Genomic DNA, 13,993 nt, shown 5'->3' on the forward strand with positions numbered 1-13,993 from the left:
ACCGTGAATATCAGGAACCCACCATGTTTAAAATTTTGAGTCCGGTTAAACATCAAATCTCCGACATCGCTGCGGCCGGGAAAAGATCCTGCAAGAACTGGACCAACGACGACTGAAGAGAATCCTTCAAAGCGACAGAAGTGCAACCCCTCCGAAAATTGATGCAGATTTCACTGTTGGACAACAAGTGACAGCGTGCGAACAATTCAAAGAAACATCATCGATATGGGCTTTCGGAGCCGAAGACCCATTCGTGTACCCTTGACAACTGCACGACACAAAGCTTTACGCCTCGCCTGGGCCAGTCAACACCGACATTGGACTGTTGATGACTGGAAACATGTTGTCAGCTAAGACGAGTCTCGTTTCAAATTTTATCGAGGGGATGGATGTATACGGGTATGGAGGCAACCTCTTTTTTTGAATCTATGGACCTTGCATATCATCAGGGGATTGTTCCAGCTGGCGGAAGCTCTGTAATGGTGTGTGGCGTGTACAGCTGGAGTGATATGAGAACTTCGATACGTGTAGGTACAACTATGACAGGTGACATTTACGTAAGCATCCTGTCTGATCATCTGCATCCATTCATGTCCATTGTGCATTCCGACGGACTTGGGCAATTCCAACAGGACAATGCGACACCCGACATGTCTAAAGCTACTATAGAGTGGCTCGAGGAACACTCTTCTAAGTTTAAACATTTCCGCTAGCCACTGAACTCCCAAGACGTGGACATTATATATCTTGAATGCCTTTCAACGTGCTGTTCAGAAGAGATCTCTACATCCTCGTACTCTTACGGATTTATGGACAGCCGTTTAGCATTCACAGTGTCAGTTCCCTCCAACACTACTTCAGACCTTAGTCAAGTCCATGTCACGTCGTGTTGCGGCATTTCTGCGTGCTACACGATATTGGCCAGGTGTGGCAGTTTCTCTGGCTCTTCAGTGTAAGAACTTTACTCAAAGATAATAACAACAGTAAAGTCACAGCGATTCATTACGGTCCCCTGGACATTACAAATGGTGGGAAAGTTCTTGGAATAGGGTGTGTGATCACCACGGACAGAAGTGCGTGCCCTGCATTGCTCCTACGTTGGTCCCAGTCTACGTAAGGAGTTCTTGTGGTAGGGCGTTCCATCCCCTCACCAGCGTGACCGACAACTGATAAATAGTCGTTGGAGCATGAGGACGTGCTGCAATACTTCTTCCGAATGCCGCTCTGCATCCCACCCGTGCCTGATGGGAGCTACGTCTGGGTAATAGGCTTGCCAGTCCATTCGTCGAACATCCTCTCATTACAAGAGCTTCTGCACCTGCGCTGTCCGATGCGGTCGGGCACTGCCATGCATAAAAATGAAGTCAGGGCAGATTGCAGCGCTGAAAAGACGCACAAGGCAACGGAGTACAGTGTCACGATAACGTTCACCGGTCAGTGTACCATGTTTAAAAATTTGGATGTCAGTACGCCCGTGTAGCATTGCCTCCCCACATCATGGCACCTGGTCCACTGAAACTATCATGTTCGAAAGTGTTCCTGGGTGCATTATGTGTTCCCACTGTCGCCATATGGGGATACGTCCAGCATTGTCGAACATGGTCGTTTTGGTGTTTTTATTAACGTTCCAGTGTGAGTATGGTCTTTTAACTTAAGAGTCATTTCTGTTCGTTTCATAGCGTGTTTCTGTCAGTTGTAGCAGTTCTTTCTATTTATGGTCCAGAGTTCCATTGAGGTATGTTACCAGGCAGTGGCACGCAATGCGAAAGTCACTTTCGTCCCTAAGATTAGACAACCAATGTAATTAGCAGGTCCAATAGTGGAGTATGAGTTCTCTTATCAACTGTATACTGGCTATGGATGATAGTGTAAAGGCTATATTTATACCGAAACGAAATGGAAGTATGTCGCTGTATTTTAACATGAAGGTTCTTAAGGGCACGAAATTTTATCGAGTTAGTCGCTTGTTGTCTTATTCGAACTTTATATTTAGATATCTCATTTACCAATCTATTACTTCTTTTGCGTGGTGCTTTAATATTACGAAGTGTCTTCCAAAACAGAGATGGGCTTAAATGATTACATGCAAAAGGTAAAAAAATAGCTTGTAATCAAAGTACCAACTGATTTCGCTCGTGTGTATAATGACTAAATTGTTTCAATTCATATTTTCACCGATGGAACTGATATGGGTCGCAAATGGAATCCAGGAAAAACTTTCATCTTCTCTTTTCTACAGTCGCGCTGTTGATACCGCAGCATAGTTTCATTTTTCTCCTTTTCTCTTCTTTCCTCAGTCTCACGTATGGAGAAGTGAGAGGTTACCAAAATTAATTCTAAGAAACGTTCAGAAACTTACAGTCTGCTTTTCCCAATCCTCTACGCCCCTTCTGCTGGCCAGCTCGGTTTCAACACACTGGAATTTTCAGATTTGAATGACAGCTGCAAAATTGCTTCTATTATAATGTGGTGCGTGTTCAGGCTGCAGAACTTCTGCCAGAGATAGTATTATGCAACACTAGCGTCTGTGAAAGGTAAAGTGTTCCTTGTTTTTCCTTCTGTCTTCCTGAACATTTTTCAGTCTCCCTTTCTGCCCCGTCTTTTCTCGGTGTCTCTCAGAAAACTTTTTATTTCTATCTTTTCTCCTCAGTTCGTGACAGCAGTCGCCTTAACGGCTGCATATGGGACGCACCGTACGGCCGAGAGCAGTTCAAAAGCCATTATCTTAGCGGCCACTCCGCCCGAATGCGAACGAATATAAAGGACGCGCATTCATCATTTAAAGGCCCCTAGAAGCACGCTGCGCGCACACATTACTCACCGCGTACGGTCGGTTCGCGCATGCGCGCACGCGCAGGTGTCAGGTATCACATTGTAATTCAAATACCTTCATTAATATTCATGCGCGTGCCCCGTCCGGCACTATACGTTACCGCATCTCGAAATCTTTGACGATGATAAAATAACCAAGTGGGCTAGATCGCCGAGCCGCCAATTCCCCTCTCGACTCGCCCGGCGTGCTCACTCGTCCTGCAATTAGTGGCGTAATGCGGCGATCCTCCCCAACGTCTTACCCCCCTGGCGGCTCTTTTTGCCTCCTACAGTAGGCTATTTCCACGCGTGCAGGAATTCCTGAGTTTCTGCTGCGATGCACACCGACGTAGTAGTGGTTGACCAGCGTTCCTTTTTGACGGATTCGAAGAGAAAGTTGCTACACGCGTATTATATGGTGTCTTCATCCATTATATTCACAGTTGGCAAATTAATATTACGGCAGTTAGACAGAAGAACGTGTCACAGTGTTTACGTGTGAAAGGTCAACATTTCGTGTTAGACGGATGAAATAAAAAATAAGAAAAACAATGTGAAGTGAAAACTAAGAAAACCATTGTGCAGTGTCCAGCTTATAACTTCCTATATTTTCCTGTTTAACAAGATGTAAACGAATGAAAGTAACATCACTGTGACGACCATCTTGACAACTCACGGTTTACAGCTGGTGATGGGAATATTAAACAGAATTAACAGAAAATAAACTAGATCTATTGGACAAAAATCACTTGGGCTTCGTCAGATTTAAAGGTGTTATGATTACGTAGTATGATCGTTCAGTTCAGGAGGCGATCCATGATTTTGTACTGCAGTCTTGTTTTCGAAACTGATTTATTTGTCAGTATCGCGGTGTTAATACAGTTACTGAATTACTAGCTTCGGCAATGTACCGGGTGATCAAAAATTCAGTATAAATTTGAAAACTTAATAAACCACGGAATAATGTAGGTAGAGGGGTAAAAATTGACACACATGCTTGGAATGACATGACGTTTTATTAGAACAAAGAAAAAAAAACATAGTTCACAAAATGTCCGACAGATGGCGCTAACTGCTACCGCGACGGGTGAGAGGTACGCCGATATGTTACAGAATCGCATCATCCCCAGCCTGGCTGATAAACACCTGCTGGAACGTGTATGATGTTTATGCAGGATGGCGCTCCACCCCATATTGCTAGACGCGTGAAAGATCTCTTGCGCGCGTCGTTTGGTGATGATCGTGTGCTCAGCCGCCACTTTCGTCATGCTTGGCCTCCCAGGTCCCGAGACTTCAGTCCGTGTGATTATTGGCTTTGGGGTTACCTGAAGTCGCAAGTGTATCGTAATCGACAGACATCTCTAGGGATGCAGAAAGACAACATCCGACGCCAATGCCTCACCATAACTCTTGACATGCTTTACAGTGCAGTTCACAACATTATTCCTCGACTACAGCTATTGTTGAGGAATGATGACGGACATATTGAGCATTTCCTGTAAAGAACATTATCTTTGCTTTCTGTTACTTTGTTATGCTAATTATTGCTATTCTGATCAGATGAAGCGCCATCTGTCGGACATTTTTTGAACTTTTGTATTTTTTTGGTTCTAATAAAACCCCATATCATTCCAAGAATGTGTGTCAATTTGTACCTCTCTATGTACATTATTCCCTGATTTATTCAGTTTTCAAATTTATACTGACTTTTTGATCACCCTGTATACAGCCATCTTCAGATCACTAAAAGGTATTTCGAGGTTACAGGCTTACAGTCATATAAAAATTGTAGTACTGCATGTACAACAGCTCAACGACAAAAATTAGATACCCATAAACCAGGGCAATGCATACACCGCTCTGTCACCTGAGGACTATACAGTAAGCTATAAAACGATAACTCATAAAATCCTGCTCACATGGACGGCTTCAATCCATCAATATATTAACAAATACTTCTAATAAATAAAATTTTTAATTACACTGTACCATAAGAAAGTTGAAGCATTACAATGAATACCAAGTGTGCTGTCTTGTTCGTGCCATTCGGACTCCATGTTGTACATACTTTGTGACAGCACTCCTGGCATGTCGTTGTAATGCCTCGACTTTTTATGGTAAGTTGTCATTTAAAATTTTGCTTAATGAAGCACTCGTTATTCTCTGTTGACTTCGGATTGTTTCTACACCCACGAGCAGAATTTTATGAGAACTATTATTTAACAGCATATTGTATAATCCGTGGTTCATGGTGTGGGTTCCTGGTATCATGTCCTAGTTCATGCACCACGGGCGACGTATGAGTGGCCAAGTAAGTGGTCCCGACAGTCGGGATACCAGTTACTTTGGAATATGGCTGGGCATCTCGGACATATTCTGAGTCGTGGTCACCTTTGTGCTCATACGGCAAAGACTACCAAATCCACCGGTTAGTCCCTCAGCCGTTAGGGGTAAAAACCAATGGGACTCGGGGCAAGTAAGGCTAGCAACCTGCTTCCCTGGTACTTTAAATATGATGCTGGCAACAATCAGAGCAAAATGCCTCGGACCTTTGGAGGTGACGGAGTCCCACCTCTAACTGACAAACCAGGGACTCCTAAGATACGACTTGGCAAACAAATGGTAATGAGATGGGGAGCTATTAATATCAATGGGGGCTACTCTGGGAAGAAGGTAGAGCTGGCAGAGGCTGCAAGTAAGATGGGGCTTGACGTTTTAGCTGTTAGTGACATTCGGGTAAGGGGTGAGAAAGAAGAGGAAGTGGGAGAATACAAGGTCTACCTGTCAGGAGTCAAAGCAGGAATAGTACATTGGGGTGTAGGGCTTTACATCAGGAAAGAAATGGAACCCAGCGTAGTTACAATAAGGTATGTAAACGAACGACTGATGTGGATAGATTTGACAGTGTCTAGCAAGAAAATTAGGATTGTGTCAGTATATTCGCATAGTGAAGGGACAGATCAACATAAGATGGATAGTTTTTATGAGGCACTCAGTGATGTAGTTGTTAGAGTAAGGGACAAGGACAGTGTTTTGCTCATGGGTGATTTTAACGCCAGGATTGGAAATGGAACAGAAGGTTATGAAAAGGTTATGGGTAAATTTGGAGAGGATATGGAGGCCAACAGGAACGGGAAACAACTCTTGGATTTCTGTGCCAGTATGGGCTTAGTAATCACAAACTTCTTTTTTAAACATAAGAACATTCACCGGTATACTTGGGAAGGCAGGGGAACCAGATCTGTCATTGACTTTATAATAACAGATCAGGAATTCAGGAAGGCTGTGAGGGATACACGTGTATTCAGGGGATTCTTTGATGACACTGATCATTATTTAATCTGCAGTGAAATTGGGATTGTGAGGCCGAAAGTGCAGGAGGTCAGGTCCATATCTAGGAGGATAAGAGTGGAGAAACTTCAGGATAAGGAAATCAGGCACAAGTACATAACAGCGATCTCAGAAAGGTACCAGTTAGTTGAATGTAGTCAATTACAGTCATTGGAAAAGGAATGGACAAGGTACAGGGACACAGTACTAGAAGTGGCTAAAGAATGTCTTGGAACAGTAGTGTGTAAAGGGAGGATGAAGCAAACAGCTTGGTGGAATGATACAGTCAAGGCAGCCTGTAAAAGGAAAAAGAAGGCGTATCAGAAATGGCTACATACCAGAACCCAGGTAGACAGAGAAAGTTATGTTGAAAAAAGAAACAAAGCCAAACAGGTAATTGCACCATCCAAGAAGAAATCGTGGGAAGACTTTGGAAACAGGTTGGAGACTATGGGTCAAGCTGCTGGAAAACCATTCTGGAGTGTAATTAGCAGTCTTCGAAAGGGAGGTAAGAATGAAATGACAAGTATTTTGGACAGGTCAGGAAAACTGCTGGTGAATCCTGTGGATGCCTTGGGCAGATGGAGGGAATATTTTGAAGAGTTGCTCAATGTAGGTGAAAATGCGATCAGTAATGTTTCAGATTTCGAGGTAGAATGGGATAGGAATGATGATGGAAATAGGATCACATTTGAGGAAGTGGAAAAAATGGTCAATAGATTGCAGTGCAATAAAGCGGCTGGGGTGGATGAAATTAAGTCGGAACTCATCAAATACAGTGGAATGTCAGGTCTTAAATGGCTACACAGGATAATTGAAATGGCCTGGGAGTCGGGACAGGTTCCATCAGACTGGACAAAAGCAGTAATCACACCAATCTTTAAACATGGAAACAGAAAAGATTGTAACAACAACAGAGGTATCTCTTTAATCAGCGTTGTGGGTAAAATCTTCTCAGGTATTGTTGAAAGGAAAGTGCAAGTATTAGTTGAGGACCAATTGGATGAAAATTAGTGTGGGTTTAGGCCTCTTAGAGGTGGTCAGGACCAGATCTTTAGCTTACGGCAAATAATGGAAAAGTGTTATGAGTGGAACAGGGAATTGTATCTATGATTTATAGATCACGAAAAGGCATATGACCGGGTTCCTAGGAGGAAGTTATTGTCTGTTCTACAAGATTATGGAATAGGAGGCAAACTTTTGCAAGCAATTAAAGGTCTTTGCATGGATAGTCAGGCAGCAGTTAGAGTTGACGGTAAATTGAGTTCATGGTTCAGAGTAGTTTCAGGGGTAAGACAAGGCTGCAACCTGTCTCCACTGTTGTTCATATTATTTATGGATCATATGTTGAAAACAATAGACTGGCTGGGTGAGATTAAGATATGTTAACACAAAATAAGCAGTCTCGCATATGCGGATGACTTAGTTGTGATGGCAGATTCGATTGAAAGTTTGCAAAGTAATATTTCAGAGCTAGATCAGAAATGTAAGGACTATGGTATGAAGATTAGCATCTCCAAAACGAAAGTAATGTCAGTGGGATAGAAATATAAACGGATTGAGTGCCAAACAGGAGGAACAAAGTTAGAACAGGTGGACGGTTTCAAGTACTTAGGATGCATATTCTCACAGGATGGCAACATAGTGAAAGAACTGGAAGCGAGGTGTAGCAAAGCTAATGCAGTGAGTGCTCAGCTACGATCTACTCTCTTCTGCAAGAAGGAAGTCAGTACCAAGACTAAGTTATCTGTGCACCGTTCAATCTTTCGACCAACTTTGTTGTATGGGAGCGAAAGCTGGGTGGATTCAGGTTACCTTATCAACAAGGTTGAGGTTACGGATATGAAAGTAGCTACGATGATTGCAGGTACTAGTAGATGGGAACAATGGCAGGAGGGTGTCCACAATGAGGAAATCAAAGAAAAACTGGGAATGAACTCTATAGATGTAGCAGTCAGGGCGAACAGGCTTAGATGGTGGGGTCATGTTACGCGCATGGGAGAAGCAAGGTTACCCAAGAGACTCATGGATTCAGCAGTAGAGGGTAGGAGGAGTCGGGGCAGACCGAGGAGAAGGTACCTGGATTCGGTTAAGAATGATTTTGAAGTAATAGGTTTAACATCAGAAGAGGCACCAATGTTAGCACTGAATAGGGGATCATGGAGGAACTGTATAAGGGGGGCTATGCTCCAGACTGAACGCTGAAAGGTATAATCGGTCTTAAATGATGATGATGATGATGATTGTATAATCCTCTTGTGACAAAGTGGCGTATGCGTTGTATGATATAACTACCACTGCTCAGTTTATGGGGATTTAATTTTTGTCACTCAGTTGTTGTGTATGCCACACTACAATTTTCGTGTGATTTTATGCCTGTAACCTCGACATATTTTCTTTTTATAGTTGTAAGGATGGCAATGCACATTGTCGAAACTAGTAATCCAGCAATTTTGTTAACAAATGTATATTGGCAAATAAACTGGTTTTCCAAAAGAAGACAGCAGTACATAAAGGTATTTAGCAAAAAAAGTTTTACTTGTGCTTAGCAAGGAAAGGAAAGATAAAGAAAAACCAAAACATTATCACTGTATTTGTGGAGCTGGCGTATCACATTTTTACCTGTTTTCAGTGGTGGTTTCCGAATGGCACCGTGTCTTCAAAATTATTTTCATTCATGTACTGCACTTTGCTTCCTATGAGATTTAAGAATGAAGAACATCGACACTGGCGTAGTCTCATAGAAACGTTCTCAGGTTTTAAGTAGTCTGCTAAAAGCTCTGTTGAGCTATAAGGAAAACCCTTTTTACGTGCTGCAACGGTGATATTTACTACAAGCTTGTAACAAGCTTGTTTATTTGTGGTAAAGGCAGGTCTTGTTTACAGCGCAAAACTTGCGATGGAAGGCGCTACGGATTGAATCTAACAAAGCGAGCATTCCAAACGAAGGGTTGTAAATGCGGAATGATGTTTCACGAAAATGCTGAAGAAATATCTTTGTGAGGCGTTGGTGAACCTCATGTATCTGTTACTTCTCTGCTCCGCTATGAGAAATAACATGGTAAAGCAAAATAACTGCTAGACTTTTATACTTAAGTTTCTGGACGTTCTAACTTAATATGGAGAAAACAACAAACACTGTCGGCAAAAGGAATCTCCACCTGTGGTTTTCGCAATAAAGTCAATCGTATATGTTGAGCTCAAACTGAGTAACTTACCATCCACGCCAGAAGAACGTTTCTTCCATAATTTCGTCTGTTAACCCTTTAAACCTAGCAATGCGAACGCATATTCAGCACCGTATGCTACCAATGGGCGTGGAGGGAGGGAGGGGTGTTAGTTACTTCAGGACAATCACATGATTACTTCAGGACAACCACATGAAAATATAAATTTCTATAAAAACCTTTGAACACTTCAGTTACACTTTTTGATTAATTTTAACTGACAAAAATTAAAACAGTTATAGAATCTACTACAAGAAGTCGTTAGAAACAATAATTTCTTTTTCAAAATTTTAAAATTCGAAGCTCACGACTAGATAATAATATTTGCAAAAGGTGGGCAAGACGTATCTCCCAGTTAATACTGCTAGGGTTTAAAAAGCTGGTAACAATGTTACAATGTGTGTTCTGTTATTCATTAGTTTACATAATGTTCACCTTACCAACTAAGTGAAATTAGTTAATTTCTAATCGAACACAACAAAATGAAAAACGGATAAAAATTTAAATCAAAGAAAGATATAAAGAACTTCATTCTTTAACTTTTATGCTGTGACGTATTTTTCCACATGGGAGAAAACTTCTTTTTTTACCAGCTTTAAAAATATAGAATCCAAATTTAAAATTACATGAAAGAAATTTCCCTTCTTAAAACGGCTATTAACTGTAGAATTTGCGCCAGCGATCATATGTCTGTGACGGAGTACCCCTTTCATGTAGCGGCACCTAAAAGGCAATAAACCGTTAACGCGCTTTGGCATAAAACGCGTCATTATTAGGACTGGAAAATTTGTCAAGAGATAAAATTAATCGCTGAAATAAAATACAAGAGTCATCCGTAGCATCCACAATAACGACGAATATTCACTGCGTTGTAACTCCGTACCTACCAGCATTTATAGTCGGGTTACGGAAAAAATTTGCTTTAAGTGATGACTCGAGAAATATGTCACGTGATGAGTATTATATGTGTGAACGACCAACGCTATCAACAGGATAGGGCAATGGTCGGCGATTTTAGAGTCAGAGTTATTCAGGGAGAACTGGGATGCCTTTGACATCACCTCACACGGTAGAACGATACAGGGACGTGAATGCCCTACAAAACATTTTTGTAGACCGTCTGGTCTGTAGAACAAAGTGGTGGCCAGTATATTCCGAATCACATAACTGTGTATCGATGAGGATTTAATTTATATGAATAAACTTTCCAGCCAAAGAGATTTATCACCTGCTCTGAGTCTTGTTCAGTCCATCTAGATGCTATCTCTTGCAATGTTCATTCACTACTGACTATACCGTCATTCAGTCAGTGTCTGAGACAAGTGCAGCTGTTAAACTGAACTACATCTGCTCGAATACATACTCCGAATGGACACACTAATGCTGAAAAGGAGCACTATATGAATACACTTTGCAGAATATGCGTGCTTAGGAGAAGCGTCATGCGTCGTGTAGTAGCTGTTTAGCAGTCATCATGAGATCCTGAATGTTTCCTGTGATATACCATGATGACACGTGACATCGCGCTGACGATGATTGGAGGTTAACTAATTCAGCCCCCCATTTAGTGTGTGCCCTTGTTTCCAATGTATTTCTTCTAATAAGGTAGATGGTTGGACTACTCTTTTCCATCGCCTGCACGTTTATTCGAAATACTTGCTTCATCAAGTGTACTTCAATTTGACCGACCTTAGAAACCAAGGTCGCTGACGTACCCTAATATAATGGCGGTCACTATATACGATGAGCTACTGATGATGCAAATGTAATTTAAATACATGGCTCGAAAAGGAATGAAGGGTGTTGTCGTGAATTAATAGGTTTGCTTCGACGACCTATTACTTTTGTCTTTTTTATTTTAAATTATTTATTACCTTCTTGAAAAGGAGCACAAATAATTTAATGTCTTTTGATGCTTGAGCTTAGTCTTATTTTTGGCCGTTGAGGTCCTTTTTAATTGGGTGGAGAATGTTCACACTATAATCTTAGTTTTACAAGGGGCGTTCAATAAGCAATGTAGCACTTTCTTTTATTAAAGCAGGTTGGTTTTATTCAGGATTCCGATATACCACATTATTCCCCATTCTTTTGACCACAAAACCCTATTTTTCAATAACATATGTTTTTGAGGTGGACCCGCCTTTAACAAAACACAATTTTGATTTTTGTCCCAGACATGTTTCACTGCAGTTGCAGATCATCAGTGGTTTTTTTCACTATTATGGCAGTTAAACATAAGGAATGCTCTTTACTGTTAAATACATATAAATATTAGTTTCTAAATCGTAATTACAGGTTTTTGAAGAGCACATAAAATTGTGTCTTCATACCTTCTTACCACATGATGTAGTTTTCGAGCTGTATTACATTTTTACAGTGACTGTTTTTCTTTACAATTTGTCAGCTCCAACTATATACAACTTAATGTAGGCTAAATATTCACGCAAAAATTACGATTTTTAAACTGTAATGGATATGGCTAAGATTAATAATTCAGGTGAAAGGTTGTGTGTGTGTGTGTGTGTGTGTGTGTGTGTGTGTGTGTGTGTGTGTGTGTGTGTGTGTGTGTGTGTGTGTATGTATATCTATTTACATTATGTTTTACTTTCGCTTTCTTTTATCGTCATCTTCTTCATTGTCAAGTTCTATGTGTTGAGTTGTCACGGTCACTGTTTACGAGCTGTAATAACAAGATTGTTGACAGTTGAACAGTAGAAAGTGTGAAAAATAAGATGGCAGACAGTGAAACAGTTGAAGACGTCATTGGCAGTTGTTTGAATTTCTCAGAGGTGTGTGTGTGTGAGAGAGAGAGAGAGAGAGAGAGAGAGAGAGAGAGAGAGAGACAGACAATGACACTATAACTGTTATAGAAGATTAGTTTGGTATACCTTGTGCTTCGTAAGAGCAAATCGATACGGTGTTTAGTCAGAGATTGATGATAGTAATAAAATCCAATCTCGTCTTCACTTCATATTGCTTATTCTTGATTGAAGTTCGGTGTTTTATGCTTGTTATATGCAGAGAGTTGGGTTTTCTAATTGTGCCGCGGGGCACAGGGGTGAAGGTAGTGAACAGTTGTGCTATGACAGAATAGGACAGATCTCGATCACCTGGATTCTGAATGTGATGGAACCACACGCCCTAGCACATTTTGGTGACGACATTAAGCACCGAATAATGCTAGCTGCAACTATTTCTCGTAACTTCGAATGCTACATCGTAGACCCCCTTACTTTGTTTCGGCCTCTGTAAGGCAATGGATTCAGTCGGAAGCAAGTTCCAGGAAACGAAACATATTAACACCTGGTAACTCTAAATGGCGCCCAGCAATTTCGGTCTGGATGTAATATTAACTGTTATCGTCTAGGTGATAAAGTTAGCGAAAGGAATAAATGCCAGAGACATTGTTCTTCCTGTGGGGTCGAGTTTCATTACTCAGGCTTGAAACGCACTGATTATAAACGAAACTTAATTAGTTCTTAAACCTGAGTCCACCTGGAACATGGAAGTGCTCAGCGACCGCACTTGTCTCAAGTCGTGAATGAAGGTATAGCCGTCAGTTATAGTTTGTGTTTACTCTAGCAGATCTAGATTTCGGTCACTGAATGACTATCTTCAACACAGCAAAAATTCTAATACATTTCAGCCGTTATTTTGCATAGTCCCTCCTGGACTATATGTATTAAGAGCTCAAACTGCCCTGTTAACTTTGTCTGCTGTATTGAAGATAGCCATTCATTGACCGAAATAAAGATCTGCTACAATACACATAAGTTGCGGCTGATTGCCGTACTTTCTTTCACCTACTGAAATTTAATTATCCTATGTCTACAGTAAATTAATCGGTGTTGCACCATCTGCAGACACGAAAGTAGTAACGAGTAATATTGTACAACGAATCTGGCCGACATCTCACCAAGAGTAGTTGACTAATAGTTGTTTCCTTGGCTTGTTTTTCACGAAGCGGCGGACTTTACACCACCGTGAATGTTTGGAAATTTGTGGTAAAGCCGTCGGCACACGGACCGTGCTGCCGAACGTTAACGTTGAGCGTGCCCAGTTCAACGTGCTGCTCAACGCTCAGGAATGATGCGACTTGTGCACACGGTACGTGGACCCCAACGTGGTATACGCGATCGCAACGCACTCAAGCGACAGTTGAGGGATGTTTCTAGTTCGTTAATCACACTGTTTACTCAACGGGCGCGTAAAATTCCCAAGTTAGCTCTATTAAAATGCACATCTCTTCCATCGTCCACGAAAAGGAAAGTACCACGTCCAATCAATAAGGACACAGGCTTATAAAAGTTCCATTACAAGCAGTGCGTTACAAAATTGGAATACTTTCCGCATAAGATAAACATTATTTCATCATTCCCACATTTTAGTAAAACCCCAAGGTCAGTCTTACTTGATCACTGTTCGTACCCAGTAGCAGAATCTTTGCAACATGTCAATTACGAAGCGTAAAAGAAAAAGGAGAAAAAATACCTTTATACAAGTAGCGTAAGCTGTCCTTTATATTAAGCCAATCGAACAAAATCACCCCTCAAAAAAAGGTGAACTTGTATTTACATAAAATCAAACATTACAGTCTATACTTATATTAAACTAATAATAAAGTA

The sequence above is a fragment of the Schistocerca americana genome, chromosome 4 (assembly GCF_021461395.2).
Source record: "Schistocerca americana isolate TAMUIC-IGC-003095 chromosome 4, iqSchAmer2.1, whole genome shotgun sequence".
NCBI lineage: Eukaryota > Metazoa > Arthropoda > Insecta > Orthoptera > Acrididae > Schistocerca > Schistocerca americana.